Source organism: Motacilla alba, chromosome 3 (genome assembly GCF_015832195.1).
Source record: "Motacilla alba alba isolate MOTALB_02 chromosome 3, Motacilla_alba_V1.0_pri, whole genome shotgun sequence".
Lineage (NCBI taxonomy): Eukaryota > Metazoa > Chordata > Aves > Passeriformes > Motacillidae > Motacilla > Motacilla alba.
In genome coordinates this window covers 34,606,817-34,622,929 of record NC_052018.1, presented here as the reverse complement: position 1 = coordinate 34,622,929, position 16,113 = coordinate 34,606,817, and positions in this window count along the sequence as shown.

Below are 16,113 nucleotides of genomic sequence, written 5' to 3'. Positions count from 1 at the left end.
TAAAATATTCTATTAAAGTTTTCCTGAATGGAGTTAATTAGAAAAATATGAGGTATTCCCATGGTGTGATCCTGACTTCATTCTTTACTTCTTTATTCTTCCACTTGCCAGAAAGAATTGGAAACATTGCACTCAGTTCCACTGATTCAGCTCTTTTTTGTAAAACATATAGAATCACGACTGGTGAGTCTCATTTATTAATTTTAGAATGAATATTTTTTGAGATGACTACAGGAAAATTTCTCCTTATATGAAATATTCATATTTTCCTACAACAAAAGATTTTTTTAACTTCTCAGACATAATTCTCAAAATACATAATTATTAATTAGCATTGTAAATTACTAGATGTGTGAAATAATACTGGATAAAGGTTTTAATTTGTAGAGTGGGCCAAGCTTATGTACCTCTGTTAATTTATGTAGTTTTTGGTTTTCAATTCTGCTATCCAAAGAACAAATCAGTTCTGCTAATATTTGCAGAAGTCAAATTCCATTGTTTTGCAAGAAGCAAACATTACAAAACTGAAATCACTGCTTAGACTTGAAGTTTTAAAAATGTCAGTTGTCCACGTGAAAATTAAGACAATTTTAAAAATCAAGGTTTTAACTAATTTTGATTCAAAATATCAGTGAGCTAAAAATACTACATGGTTTAGTCATAATTCAAAAAGATGGCAATCAAATCACAGCAGTTAAAAGAACAAAGATGTATTTATTAACCCTGTTAATAGAAAATTAATTTGATTTAGTCAAAACCTTCTTATACTTTAATTCCTAGCACACAAGAGTGAAATTGAAATAGTTGGCAGAGACCTTTCTACCCATGTTGACTTAGTCCCTAGTTACAGTAATTAGCTAAAGCCCTAAAATCAATTTAGCTAGTCTTAAATAGCTTCCTAGATTTCATATGCAGTGCTATTACACAATTGCAAAATTAAGCTTTGTGCTTTGTAATTGTGCAGTCAATGCTATACATCTCACAGGATGGAGGCCCCACAATGGACCCCACTGGGCTTTCAAAATCCCTCACCATCGGCTCCTCTTTAAAGTATTTTACTTGATGAACCCCTTATTGTGTTTGATATCAGCAGGTTTCAGGAATTGCTGGTTGATAAAGAGAGTGATCAGGTCCTTATCTACGGGCAGAATAATTTCATAAAGATTAAACAGAGATTTTCATTTCTCCTGGAGGTAGGAAGGTAGTTAAAGTCCTGTAGAGGATGATTTTTGTGGGATAGTCACAACTCCTGTCATATGGTAGAAAAGATGAAAAACAGAGTCTAGGGCTGTCTTTACAGAAAAAAAGGAGGCTTATTTTAAATAAATAGGTGGCAGCCATATGATCTACTCTGGGTATTATTTCCCAATTTGGGCATTCACAAGCTCACAGAAGCAGCTGCAAGCTGCTCATTGTTAAGATTTTCATTCAGCCCAAAGAATCTTGTGTTCCCTGAACATGCTGGAAATCAGCTGAACAAACCCACAACAAGTAGCCCAATCATAGCACCAGGCATAGTTGCTAAGGGAGAATATAGGAAGCTTTGTTAATTTTTACCCTGTATTTTTTATACCCATTCAATAAGAAAGAACTAATAGCAAGGATCTGCTTTTACAATTAATTGACCTAAGCTCCACACTATATAAACCCATTAAAGCATGTGCCAAGGAAAAATTGCCATTTGAGCTGTTTCTCTCACAGCCCATAGTTATCATAGCTGTCATTTTTTTCCAGTACATTATTTAAAAATTAAATTGCACACAGGTTGGCATCATGATAGTATTAGGAACATAGAGAATGAGCCCACAGAATTTCTATGGCTGGTAAGTCATAAATTGCAGTTTGCATAAAAATATTAAAATAACTGAACCAATTCTACCATAATGGGTTTCTTAAAAAAGAATATAATAAAATAATTGTGTGAAGAAGCATTTATTTAAAAATTAATGACCTGTCTTGCCTCATTTTGTTGACTGTTTTTGTAACACCTTAAGGCACTCAGTGTATCAATATCAAAGTAATAGAATAAGTGCTAAGAGTGAGATGCTTCACTGCTGTTGTTCATTCTGGTCATTGTTCTAAGTCAACTATTTCAGTTAAACTAAACCTTCAGACCAACCTTTAACCTGATATGTGTCCATTTGTTTATTGATTTCAGCTGAGACAGGACCAGGGTAAAAGTAATTGCAAATTATTTTCTTCTGTGTGTTCCAGGTATCCAATTTGGATTTCTTTCTGAGAGACTTAGATGTAAGTTGCTTCAAAGCTTTCACTACCTCTGTCTCAAAATGTCTGTATCTTTCACTAAGTTAATTGTCTTTCTGCGGTTTTTCTCCAGGAACTGTATTTAGCAATGGAGGGAAAAAAAAGTAACTCAGTCTACAAGCTCACAATATTCTTTGGAGTAGCTTTGTCTACTCCATCTGTTTTAAGGTGAGATGCTTTATGTTTCTAGGAGCTATCAAAGGAAATTTTATGACTAGAGTGAAGACAAGGAGCGCTAGTAAGGCATGTCAGACAAAGGAGGAGCATTTACTTAGGCTTTCAAGGCTCAGTGCAGAGCAGTTAGGATTTTTGGCTCTGAACCTGCTGAAAATTATAGAGGGAGCCCAGAAAGATTAGCTTGAATGGCTAAAGTTACCTTTTTGGAATACTTCACACTTGCCAAACTCTTAGGGGGCTAAATTTAGAGGAGGTAAATCCCATTCTGACTGTAGGGCAATTAATCATGGGCTACTTTATTGCAACTGTATCCTATGAGGAAAATTAGAGAACAATAATTTTTTTTTTTCTGGATTTGGGTTTTAAGTATAATTAAAGATAATTTTGAAATGTAATTTCTTAAAAAAGCTATCAACATTTTAGTATTAGAAGATACATGAAAGAATAAATTATTTTGATCAATTTAAAGAACAAAATAAACCCAAACAGGAAGGTAACAACAATTTTGTAGATTATATATCCTCCAAGTAATACTTGTGTTCTTTTGGGGAAACAACTATAAATCCTTAATTAAAGGATTAAAGTCCAAAGATTTTTAGAATAAAGTCTGAAAGCTTGTGTTTTGTGGTCCTAATGCTTCCTTTGTAATATTTTAGGATACTATAATAATGAAAGTTTTTGTAAATGGGAATGGTAATCCAGATCTTTGTTTAAAGTGGAATTTGTCTCTCCAAGATTTCCAGAGTTTTGTCTTTTATGGGAAGATGGATCCACTGTTCTATCACTTTCAAAATGTGTATCAGAGATTGTGTCTTGAAACTAAATATCTCACAATAAATTAACTTAAAATTTAATAATTCCGTTTTCCCATGCCACTGCTTTACGCTTCTCTGCAAGAAAAAACAGATTAAGAGGAGAAAAAAATCCAGTACTTGGGGGGTGGCTGTTTACACAAATTCCTTTCTCCATTATATCAATTACAAAGAAGATGGTGTTCTGTACTGTCACACTCCTTATCAAACCATGTATCCAAATTAGTTGCAAGAACATTGACTTTTGCTAGCTTAGCAGAAAGGCAGATTTTTTCTTTTCTTTTCTTTTCTTTTCTTTTCTTTTCTTTTCTTTTCTTTTCTTTTCTTTTCTTTTCTTTTCTTTTCTTTTCCTCTATTTATCCAGTATTTCTCATGATAGGTTTGTATTTCTTTTGCTTCCTTGTTTTCCATTGATCTGGAATTCCAGTACCAGACAATCCTATGCACAAAAATTGTGACAGGTCTACATAAACTTCAGAATTGTAATAACCTCCAGCTGCTAAAAGAAAGACAATTAAGCAGCAATCTTTAGTTTACAGGCCTATCCTGTAACTTCATGATTTTGGAGAATGCAAAAAATCCACATAAATGTCATTCATGTTTGACCTGCTCTTACATAAATGAACAGTGTAATAAAGAAATCTGCACTATATCCTACTTCAGATTCTAGCCATGAAAAAGCATTCATCTTTTAACAATCATCAACACTAAGACTTGCTCACATTTTGTCAAGTCTTTTTGCTATAACATATATAGATGAAAACAAGACACAAAATTAATAAGTACAGGGAATTTAATGAAGTGGTATAATCATCATAAGTGTTATACACCATTCCGACATCTGTGTGTGTGAGTAAGTATTTCTTGTCAAACTTAGACATGTAATTTCAGGTTTCAAATTAAAACAGCATTGGGTTTTGATATGATTTTGGAATACCTTCATATTTTTACTGTATCTGGTTGTCAAACTCTTTTTCATAATAATAAATTATATAGAAGTATATAAAACACTTTAGTAATTAGGGGCAAAAGCAGAATATCATAATGTATTTCAACATTCTGTATTTTAATGAAATAACCACAATTCTGTTAATAGCTATTGCAATTCTGGCAGAGATATCAATCATGTGAAAGAAAACCCAAACCCAGTAATTAACTAGACAAATAACATCAGCAAATTAAGACCCTTTAGAGTTCTGCCAAGGAAAACTGTGACTAGTGAAATTAGATACAAGATCAATCACTGAATGCAGCAGGCTTGGCAGAAGGGAGTCAGAGAAAACTCATGAGTCTGGGAATATGTGCCTGAGGACATAGACAGGTTTAGTAAATAAGAACCCATGCCTGCTTGAGATGAAGAGGCAGGAAAATCCCCCTGGGCTACTGCTCCCAAAGGAAAGAGGACTTGTAGTACTAGAAATCTTTGGCATAGTGTTTAGGGTTAGTTGTTGATGGATAAGGGAAGAAGATGAATGAGGAATCAGCTTTTCTGTACAAGGTCAGCATTAATTCTGTGTGAGAAGGGAAGAGGACTGAGAAGGCTGGTGCAAAGAGTAAGTAAGGAATCAGGGAACCTGCATGCTGGATGAGGAAGAGAGCACTCCACATCCTTGTGCCTGCTTGGGAGAGGGCATCATTCCCAAGCCTAATCGCTGCATTTTTGATTCATTAAAGGAAACAGTCAAATTCACTTTTAATTTACTGAGAGCAGGTTTTAATATATAACCTTAGCCTTTAGCTTTGCTACCTACTGTCAATATAGCATTCTGCATTGTCAAACAGAATGGCAAATTCCCTGATTTCCTAGGGATTTTCTCCTGGGGAATTTTTCTGAAGTTAGATAATAAACTTTCCTGGCAACTGAGCTCAGGGAGATGACCCATGGAGGCTGATGTATTAGGCTTCTCTAACTGCAGAAGACATCCAATTATGTAGGGAAGACATGAGAAAGGTACTGGTGCCTGGACATCCTCCTTTGAGCCTTGTGAGCTCTTCTGTTTCTAAAAGTAGCTACAGCCCAGTGTGGAACGAGAAGGAAGGGGAATATTGTCCTCCCATGAGCACAAGTTTCTTGGCGACTTCTTGTCTCTGTACACTCTCTTCTCGCAAACTCTTACTACATGAGCGAAATCCAAGGCCTTTCAGGACAAAGTAGGTACCACTGACAATATTTGCAGGTATACTTATGAATGAGGTAAATTAAAAATGGTGGCCAATGTGAAGAGCTGCAAAAATACAAGACAAGTGGTATGTGATTTATACTCACTGAGTGTCCAGGGAATGAAATGGCGGATAAAATTGAGTAGAGTTTACCATAAAGTGATATGTATGAGAAGAAACAATTTCAGTTTAACATATACAGTGGTATACCTAGAGTAGATAATTACCATTAAGGCCTGAAATGCCATATAAATAGATGCTTCTAGGAAAATACCACCTCATGGCTAAACAGCTGTCAAAATATATGGAACACAATTAATATCTATGTGAAGTAATGGATATGGAGCATATGAACACTTCACAATAATTGAATGCAACAACCTAAGGTAACAATACCCACAGACATAAATGCGCACAGTCAGACTTTTTGGAACAGTTTGTTTCTTTACATTTTCAGTGCTGCAAATTAGGCTGTTGTTACAGCAAAATCATGACCAAATCAAACAGACGGGAAGTGGCTTAAATCAGTCAGCATTAGGTGTTTCCTACACTACTACAAAATAACAAATTTTGCCAACATAAAAAATTAAGAATGTGTAGTGTTTTGGAAAGCTAGACGTCAATATTACTGTAGTATATTGACATTAAAATGGAAAATACTAAAAGCCTGGCATTAGCAGATATTGTAATACAAATTAATTGTACAAATCCCAGGCTAGATACCACCATACCGTGTCCTAACTGCCAAGTATAGCATATCTTCCCTAACAGTGAAACCCTTGGCCTACAGGCTGTCACCTACTGGAGGGACCCAGCACAATTGTGGGGTGCAGAGGAAGTCAATCCCTGCATTCTTAGTGAGTTAGAGCTTAGTTCTACCTCCTGGCATTGTTTTTGCAGTCCTCAACTAATTCCGTTTTTCATTTCTTCTACAAAATTTATTACCTACCAGGTGCTGCTGTGTTCTGAAATGTTTGTGTATGTAGCTTTACACTCATTTGTCAAATAAATTAACCTGGCATACTCTTTAATACCTTCATTTTTTCTAACTAATTGTAAATCATTCATCCTCAGACAAATTTAATCCTTAATGCTCTGCTGGATTTTAATCAAATAATAAAACTAGTGATACAGAAACTACAATAGGATTTTAAATCACTACAGATTATCTGGATAACATTTCAAAGGCTGTCTTGTCACATGTCCAAAGATTAGACTTAGAAAATATCTTTTTACTGACAGAGGTGGGTTGAGCCTAGCTGGACACCATGTGCCCACAAAAGTCTTTCTATCATTCCCCTCCTCACTTGGACATTGGACAGAAAATACAACTAAAGGCTCCTGGGTAAAGATGAGGACAAGGGAGAACACTCAGCAGTTACTATCATGGGCAAAACAGGCTCAACCTAGGGACGTTAATTTAGTTTATTGTCAATCAAATCAGTGTAGTATAATGAGAAATAAGAACAAATCTAAAGTCCGCCTTCCCTCCACCCCTACATCTTCCCAGGCTCATCTTCATTTGTGAATTCTCCACCTGCTCACCTCCAGCAGAACAAGGGGACAGGGAATGGGGGTTTCAGACAGTTCCTCACATTTTTCTGCCAGTCCTTCCTCCTTGGGATGACTCCTCACACTCTTCCCCTCTCCAGCACAGGGTCCCTCCCACAGGAGACAGTCCTTCATGAATTTCTCCAACATGGATCCTCCCACAGGCTGCAGTTCTTCATTAAGTGCTTCAGTAGGGGTTCCTTCCACAGAGGGGTTCAGCCTGTAAGGGGCACACTTTCCTAGAGTGGGTCTCCTTATGGGGCCAGCAAACCTTCTCCAGTGTGGGTTCCTTGCTCCATGAGGCTGCAGGTCCTGCCAGGAGCCTGCTCCAGCACAGGCTTCCCACAGGGTCACAGCCTCCTTCAGGCATCCCCCTGCTCCAGGGTGAGGTGCTCCATGAGATACCTGCTCCACCGTGGACCTCCACTGAGGGGCAGCTGCCTCACCATGATCTGCACCACAGGCTGCAGGGGAATCTCTGCTCCAGCACCTGGGAAATGTGAAATCACATGCAAACTGAAACTGAACAGTGAAATTAGTTAGCTGGAGGACAAGGGTAACTACTGCAGCTTATTTAGTAGATAGTATTCGCAAACCACTACAAGTCACTTCCTAAGAAACAAAATTATATCCATAACATAGCAAAATTATATACATAATTATGTTTTTTGAGTGTTTTTGCTTTCCATTATAGCCCTTCTTGCCTAGCTGGCTTCTCTCATGCAACCACTTCACAGACTGAAGAAACATCTTCGCAACATTCTCTACAACGATTTATTTGCTGACAAATGGAACAGCCAGTAATTGCAAGATTCCTTGTGTCCACTGGCAGGGTCTCTGGCAGAAGGTCAAGTTCTTTTCAGAGTCAACTACAAAGCTCTTTTATCTACCTAGAGCAGGTCTTTTAACACTTGTTTTCCATTTATACTGAGAAAAAACTTTCAGGTTTTGATTGTTACCTCAGGGACAAGTATATAGTGCCACTACCAAGTGAAGTTATTGCTGGCATTCCACCCCTCCAGTCTTTTTGCATCACTTCTACATGCTGGTATATAGCTCTGAGTGCATCATACAGAGTGCAGATAATTACTTCAGTTAGCAAATCTCCAGTGGAAAATAGTTAATTTTATTAAAGTGTGCTGCTGATCTGCTTACTGTGTTGCCTCCACAAACAGTGATAGATACAGAAGTGAGAGACTTGGGATGGCACCACTTCCACATTTAAAATTTATTCTCCTTTTTCACACTCAAATGCAGTGTATATATGAGTGCCAGTTAGATGACTCAAAATTTTTATGATCCTAAAGAACATATGCCCAGTATGTTTGAGAGAGTTTTCTACTCTCCTCTCAGTTCACGGAATAAATTACTGTATAAGTCCTAAGTCAAAGTTGCACTGCCTTCCTGCAGAAAAAGGTTGGTTTTTAATTGGTACACTGGTAATCACATACATGAATCAATTATTTCACTGTTTTGCTGTGCAATCTACATACATCTAAATGCTTAATTCACAGAATCACAAAATATGCTGATGTGGAAGGGAGCCACAAGAATAATGTAGGATTTATCATGTATATTTTTAATATACTGGCCAAATTTCCAGTTCATTATTGCTTGATGAAATAATAACAAAGTTATAATGTGTTAGATTATTTTTTGTATTAATTTATTTTTGTTCTTAATTTAACTTTTACACAGAAATATACAGCTTATCATGACCTTAACATCATTATAGAGCAAAGCAGGGGGAATATTTTAAGTGGAGCCGATTTTAAAGTCCTCTGGTCTAGGTTAATAGTCTCTCTTCTGCTAGACAAACAAAACAGAAAGAGAAGATTATTTCCTTTACTTAGGACCCATCCTCTGACAGGAGTAAATGATGAACAATGCTTCTTGGAACAAAGCTGTATCCTGAAAACTGTTATGCACTGATCTTAGTCCAGCAGCTCAGTTTCTAAAGACTTGGATGAATTAGGGCCAGAGCACTCAGCATCTTGCAGGAGGGAGTTCTAGTGAAACAGCCTCTGCAGGAGACAGGATCACTGCTCTTTAGAAATGAGCAGGCTGTAACAACACATGGTTCACTTACCAGTGGGGGAAAAAAAAAAGAAGCTAAATATAAAGGCAAATTTAAAGTCTTCACTTCATGCAGTCTTTTAATACATCTTGAATTAAACTATGGTGTCCAGGAATCTGGATCGCCATTTGAGAGAAAGTATTTTGAGATAGCAAAATTATTTTTAGAGACTACAGGAAAGGCTCATCATGCTACAAATTCAGATGAATTCCATCTCTAGGTATAAGGGAGAAGATTCAGGAGCTAAAACTATGAGACACGCTGTACCTTAACTCCAAATAAAATAATAGACCCATTAAGGAGCTTGTAGTGAGAAGGGAAAGGGGACTGAGAGCAACTGCAAGGCTGGCAAGAGCTGAGGAGTATTCAGTCTTATTAAGACAACTGCTAACAATTTTGGGACATAAATAAATCATACATACCATTCCAAAGCCATTGATGTCTTCATACTGTCTCTCATCAGAAATAAGAAAGAAAGAAGAAATGTGAGGTTTACAGATGTAGCATGGAGTCCACAGGCAAGATAAAGGTTATAAACTTCATATAGAATGTTTTTCTTTTGTAAAACGTGACATAGCTTCTTAAAAATACATTACAGTAGAGTACATGAAAAAAACGTGGCCAAGGGAAAAAAATCAGAATCTGAAGCCATGGCTGAGATAGAACTTGCATTTTATTTCTTTTAAACATCAGTATTATATTCTAGGATGAACTGTCTCAGGACTGCTTGATTCACAAACCCCTTTAGAAATACTTGCTGGAACACAAAAAGTGCTTCCCAGCTATTAAAGAAAGTGGGTCACTGGCTTCTGCATTCAGACACATTCAAATAATGTGTCTTTTTAAACTTTAAACATGGTCTTATTGTATACAGCCATCAGTAATGAACACACATGTACTTCGGTGGATATGAAGATAGTGGCTGAGACAACAAATGTTTGATATACTGCACATGCACTACTCATTAATTCTCCCTGACAATTTATAGGCAGAGCTTTCAGGTTATCTAAATATAAACTTGCACATAGCTCCAGAGCTTGGAGGGTTCACACCCTTTTAAAATGCAGGCAGCCTTTCTTCTCCGTGAATTCCCATTAGGCCTCTACAGTGCACTTGCCAAAAGGCTGAAGCTCAGCAGGTGTGGTCTTTCTGTAAATATTTCCCAGTGGAAGTTTAATGTGAACCTCTCACACATATAAAAATATAATATGCAGAGAAATGTTTGCTGGATAAGGACCTCAGATTTAAAACTCAGAGGGGAAGGGACTATGTCTTTACATATACACCAACTATGTGTATTTGAAAGCTGCTAAATCATTTAAAGGCACAGTTCTAGAAAAGCCATAGGCTTATTCTGGAAACCAAAGGAGATTTAGGGTACTCAACACTCAGCATAATGTTTTGCCAAATGAAAAAAAAAAATTAAAAAGTGCAACTACATGTTTCCATGTAGGTGGCTTGAAGATTATTCACTTGGTCTTTACAAAATAGTTTGTAGATTAAATGTTGTGCAAATGCTATGTGTAATTGAACATACTCTCAGTGCACCTTGGCACTGTCATGCTTGTTAGGACACAGTGATTACAGTGGTGCTTTTCTGAGGGGGAGATTACGTTTCTCACAGATTCTGTTCCTGACCCAACCATAGTGTGTGACCTTGTAGCTAAAACTGACCATACCAACATCTGGCCTGAGAGCAGCCACATTATATTATTCGAATTATCCTTTAAAGAGAAGTTAAAATTGATATCTTGTAAAGTAAGGAAGTTACCCTCCCCCTTTCAGCTGAACAATCTGTTCAAGGCTCTGAGTCTGGACTCACTGCACATCCCACGTAGCTAATTCTTAGAACAAACAATTCCTTTGGGGTCTAAAACACTCACTGGATTCTGACTCAGTCAGAATAAATAATTTCTAGCAGGAAAGAAATCAAATTAGCTCAGTTTTGAGGCACACATGATCAGAGAAGTAAAAGCAAGGCACCAGTGTAATTTCATTACAAAGAAACTGACTACAGTCAGTTACAAGAAAAGTTACAGAAAGATGCTGCCTACTCAGTTACCTACTTTATGGAAGCACTCTGTGGACCACTAGCTCCTGCCTTCTTTAAAACTCCTTTCCAGTCCACCTGTATTTCACTAGTTAATGCTGTATTTACATCACACAGTGGAAAAGAATTTGGGACTCTTGCACTGGAGGCAAGTAATTTTCTTTTTTTTTTTTTTTTAATTCTAGTAACAAAAGGATAAAAAAAGCCCACCACCTTTAGGTGGCTGTTTAATGAGGCAAGGTCTGTCACCTTATGATGGAGAAGCACTATTTCATGTGATAAAGAATACTGACATTTCTCTTTAATATTTGCTAATAGTACCACATAGAACCCTTTTTAAAAATTTCCTCACGTCCAATCCACTACCTGCAGTCTGCATTACCAAGGATAAATGGATACTAAACCTTATGCCAATGGTACCTCCACCACACTGTGATTTCTGGGAACATAGCCCACATTCACTGTGTCACAATGACTGGACTTGCTTTGGGACAGGCCTGCATTGCTAGAAGACAGTTGCCCCTCCTCATCCTCCATGCAGATGTATTTGAAGGTATTTGTCAAAAGCCTTAATATTTGGTTTTATTTGCTTTTTCAGTTTCTGCCAGAGCATTAACTAGTAAGCTGTTGTCATCTATTCCTGCTGATAAATTTATGGTGGAATAAGCACCTAGTGAGGCTGCAGCATCCAGGGCTTGAATATGACAACCACTTCATGGGCAGCCACAATAAATTCATAACTGCCTCTCTGCAGACCAGTGCTCCTAACACATGGAATTAGCACCGTACAGCAGGATCACCGTTATGCTTTGGAATGACAAGTTGGTTTACACATCTGAGAAGCTGAGTAGTGCAGCAGTAAATTGCCGTAGTGCTCCACAGTACAGCTATGTGCACATTGTATCCATCTCCTGCAGGCCTGGTTAGTGCTGGCTAACCAACATTAAAACTGTGGGGGTAATGGAGGTTCTTTGGCTTGGCCACAGATTATGGGTATCAGAAGTAAACCATGAACTAGCTTTCAGAGAGCAAGGAGCTCACACTACGCAGGGAACAAGGGTAATACTCTTGTATTACTAATAGTACCATTAGTTCAATTACCATACATAATGTCACCTGCAGCATTTTTGCACTGTCAGGGCAAGTTCAGAGACGAACTTTTCCATACAGAAAAGATAGATGATAACAGGATTTTGAGAAAGTCTTGTATTTTCTGACTCATGAAACTTGTCTTCATTGCCAAACAGAGCTTGGCAAAAGAAAGTCTGACTATGCTTACAGCTGCAGGGAGGGAGGCAGAGTGAGATGCAGTTTCAAAAGCCCTTTCAATAGTGAGTAACGAAATGGCAGATTATATTCAATCCAAATATTAAACATACACCATGGATTACTTTAATTTACTTAGCCCCACTTAGGAAAGAGGCCTCTGAGTCATTGTAGCTGTTGTACTTCCCCCAGCAGTGCCTTCCTTTAGAGGCTTGTCATAGCACAGACCACATGGGCTGTATAGAAGTGAGATTTGCTGAAAATCAATAACATTCTCTTTTTAATGGAGATTTAGAGGTTTTGGGTAAAGCCATAAGGGAAACCTGTGCTGTGAGCATTCACTAGAAGAATTATAAGGACTGTACAAGCAGTAATGGTAGGATAGAGTAACAAGTAGTGATATGTTTATTTACATATTTATTTATTGTACATAAACACTTCAACACATTTTGAGTAATGTTTTTCTTCAAGAAGTCTCTTACAAGTATGAAAAAATAAAACGGCTCACAAACTTAAGCAAGAAGAAACATGATTATTTGCCAGGTCAGATATTTAATGGTGTGCAGTAATGTTTTTATCTGTCTACTTCTAAAATTTATCATTTACTCATATTTCTCCCTACAGCTTATGTATTGCCCAAATTTGTTTAATTTTTGGATAATGTTTCCTCAAATAAATAAACCATGCCCTTCAACTGTCCCTTGCAGTCAATTATATTAACTAGGACAGCTATTATTTGGACATTTTATAAGACACTGAAACTCTCATCTGAACTAGGACACCAACTAATTGCTATGCGCAGGCAACAACGCCACATTATTTCTGAAACTCTGTCATTCTTGTCCTGTAACTGCAAATCCACAGTAATGGCGAATTGTCTCGTACATGACCACTTGAAACCAGAAAATATGCTGTTTAAACAGAGTCTCTGTTATTTCTTTTCTTTCAGACAACAGAAAATAACATTGGACATTTTTACAAATTAAGGTCAGAAGAAATAATCTTAACTATGTAAAAGCACATAATGCTATTTGGAAAATACTGTCAAACTTCAAAATGACCAGGTTAGTTCATCTTCAAAATACTGTCTTAGAAACACAGCATCCTTTTGTGTTTTGGTATGGGAAGTTACTGTTATCTCAGTAGAAATCTTTATTAGATGCTTGTTAGTTTCATATTAAGAATTTATGGTAGGCAGAACCACTGTATTAAAGCTATAGTCTCCAGACCTTTGAGGGCCTCTATAGAGCTGTATAAAAAGACTCTTTGGATGACAAGGTCAACAGATCTACCAGTGAATAAGTTCATGGGACATTGACTGCTACTACCTTAATAATCATGAGGTGAGAATCATCTTAAAAGTGGTTGGAGAGAAACACTCTTCTTTATGCTCTAGTGAAGCATGGACTATGAGCCCTTACTTGAGTGTTCTCTTTCAGATGCTAAGCTTGGTAAAATGATAAACAGTGGGGATCAAGTGCATCCTCAGCAGGTTTGCCAATGGCACAAAGCTGTGTGATATGGTTGACACGCTGGTGGGAAGGAATGTCATCCAGAGGGACCTGGACAATCTTGAGAGAAAGGCCTATGTGAACCTCCTGGAATTCAACAAGGCCAAGTGCAACCCTAATCCTAACTCTGCACCTGGGCCAGTACAATCTGAGCACAAATACAGGCTGGGTGGAGAAAGGATTGAGAGCAGTCCTATGAAGAAAGGCTTAGGGATTTTGTCAACAAGAAGCTCAACATGAGCTGCAAAAGTGTACTTGCAGACCAGACAGGCAACCACATTCTGGGTTTTGCACTATGAAGACAGGCTGAGAGAGCTGGAATTATTCAGCCTGGAGAAGACGAGGCTCTGGGAAGACCTTACAGCAGCCTTCCAGTACCTAAAGAGTGCCTACAAGGAAGATGGAGACGGATTTTTTTACAAGGTCATGTAGTGATGGGACAAGGGGGAATGGCTTTAGACTGAACTCTTTCAGGTTTAGATTAGATATTAGGAAGAATTTATTCACTATGAAGATAGTGAGGCACTGGAACAACAACTTTGGTTGCCCAAAGAAACTGTGGATGTCCCATCCTTGGAAGTGTTCTAGGCCAGGTTGGATGGGGCTTTGAGCAACCTGTTCTAGTGGGAGGTGTCCCTGCCCATTGCATAAGGTTGAAACCAGATGATCTTTAAGGTCCCTCCCAGCCTAGGCCATTCCATGATACTTCTCTTCCCTTGTGTTTTGTACTCATGCTGAAGCTGTCTAGGCCTTTTACAAGTAATTGCAAACGAAGCCTCATTGCCATTGATGCCCATGATCCTTTTACCTAGTCTTTACAGCCTCCTGTTAAAGCAGAGTGGCAATTCTCTACATCTAAAAGTACTGCCTCATCCTTCTTCCCCGATGATTCAACTGATTTTAACTTTCAATTGGTCTTGTCTAAATGATTTGTACATACAAAAACAAAGCATGGCTGGAATCTCATGTGCTAAACCCCATGTGCTTTGGCAAGTGAACAGCATGCAAAGGACCCTACACAGTTCCCTTTGCATAGGAAAGGGTTTCCTTGATGAACTAGGACTTGTGTTTCAACTTCTGCCAACATTTTTGTCAGAAGGTTTGTTTTTAACATTGCTAATGATTCAGAAAACAAAGCAGAGTTTGTAGAACAATCTCCAAAATATTTATGGTAATTAGCACGTGGAAAAGAAAAAGCCCTTCACGGGCTCCTGTGTATTGGAGATGAAGTAGTTAAAAGAGGAAAATTTCTGAGCATGCTTTGTCTGTTGCTAAACTGTTCAAATTCTTGTGCCAGACATAACCATGGAAGCAAGCAATGGAAGTGCACTTGCTAATACTATTCCAAAATTATCCTAAAGGTGCTGAAGCTGTTTGAATTTTTGTCTGTAATTGGCAGAGCTGAAAGAATTCACCCTCTTTTTATAAACAATGGAAGGAGTCTCACAGATTTTCCACTCTTATTGCTGGAACATAGATCTGAAACATCAATTTAAGTAAAAGTGCTGTTTGGGGCCTTTTTCTAAATCCTATTACTCCTAGCAAGACAGTGAACTCCCAGCATTATGATACAAATCATACCATAAAGTCATAGTAATTTAATTCTGGTATTCAAAAATCTTCAGTTCTAAATTCAGTGTTAGCACAACTAAAATGAAGCCAAGAAAAATTTGTTCTGAGACAGTTAAGCAAACAATCTAAAAATTTTTAACTCTCCTAATCTGAAACATTCTTCTACAAAATATCTCTAAAATATTTGAGATGGAAATAAATGTCCACATCTAAATTTCTAAAACTATGTGCAGTGTTAGATATAGGCATTTGCATTAGTGATGAAAAGATACTATCAAGATTTCCTATCCTTCAGATAAGCAGGCTTTGGAACCTAGAAATATTTTACATTCCTCATCCCCAGCCAATTCAGGAAATTAATTTTAACAGGATATTTCAAGGAAGATTTGCTTGATTTTGAATCGTTTGAAGAGAAGGAATGTGAGTTTTCACGCCTTTATGTAGGTCATTTAAGTTACTCCAGAGTATCTGTATATTCAAAATACTGGCATTTTAAATCGCTTTTGAAATCTATTACTCCTCGCATTAGTTTTGTTCTTGTGAGATTAAAAGACAACAAGTGAACAGATGGGCCTCTACAGTTTTGGGGTATTTTTTGTAGAAATAGAAAAATTCTTAGAACACTGCACTATTTGGACAAAAACTGGGAAAGGGTTAGATGCTTATTTTGAG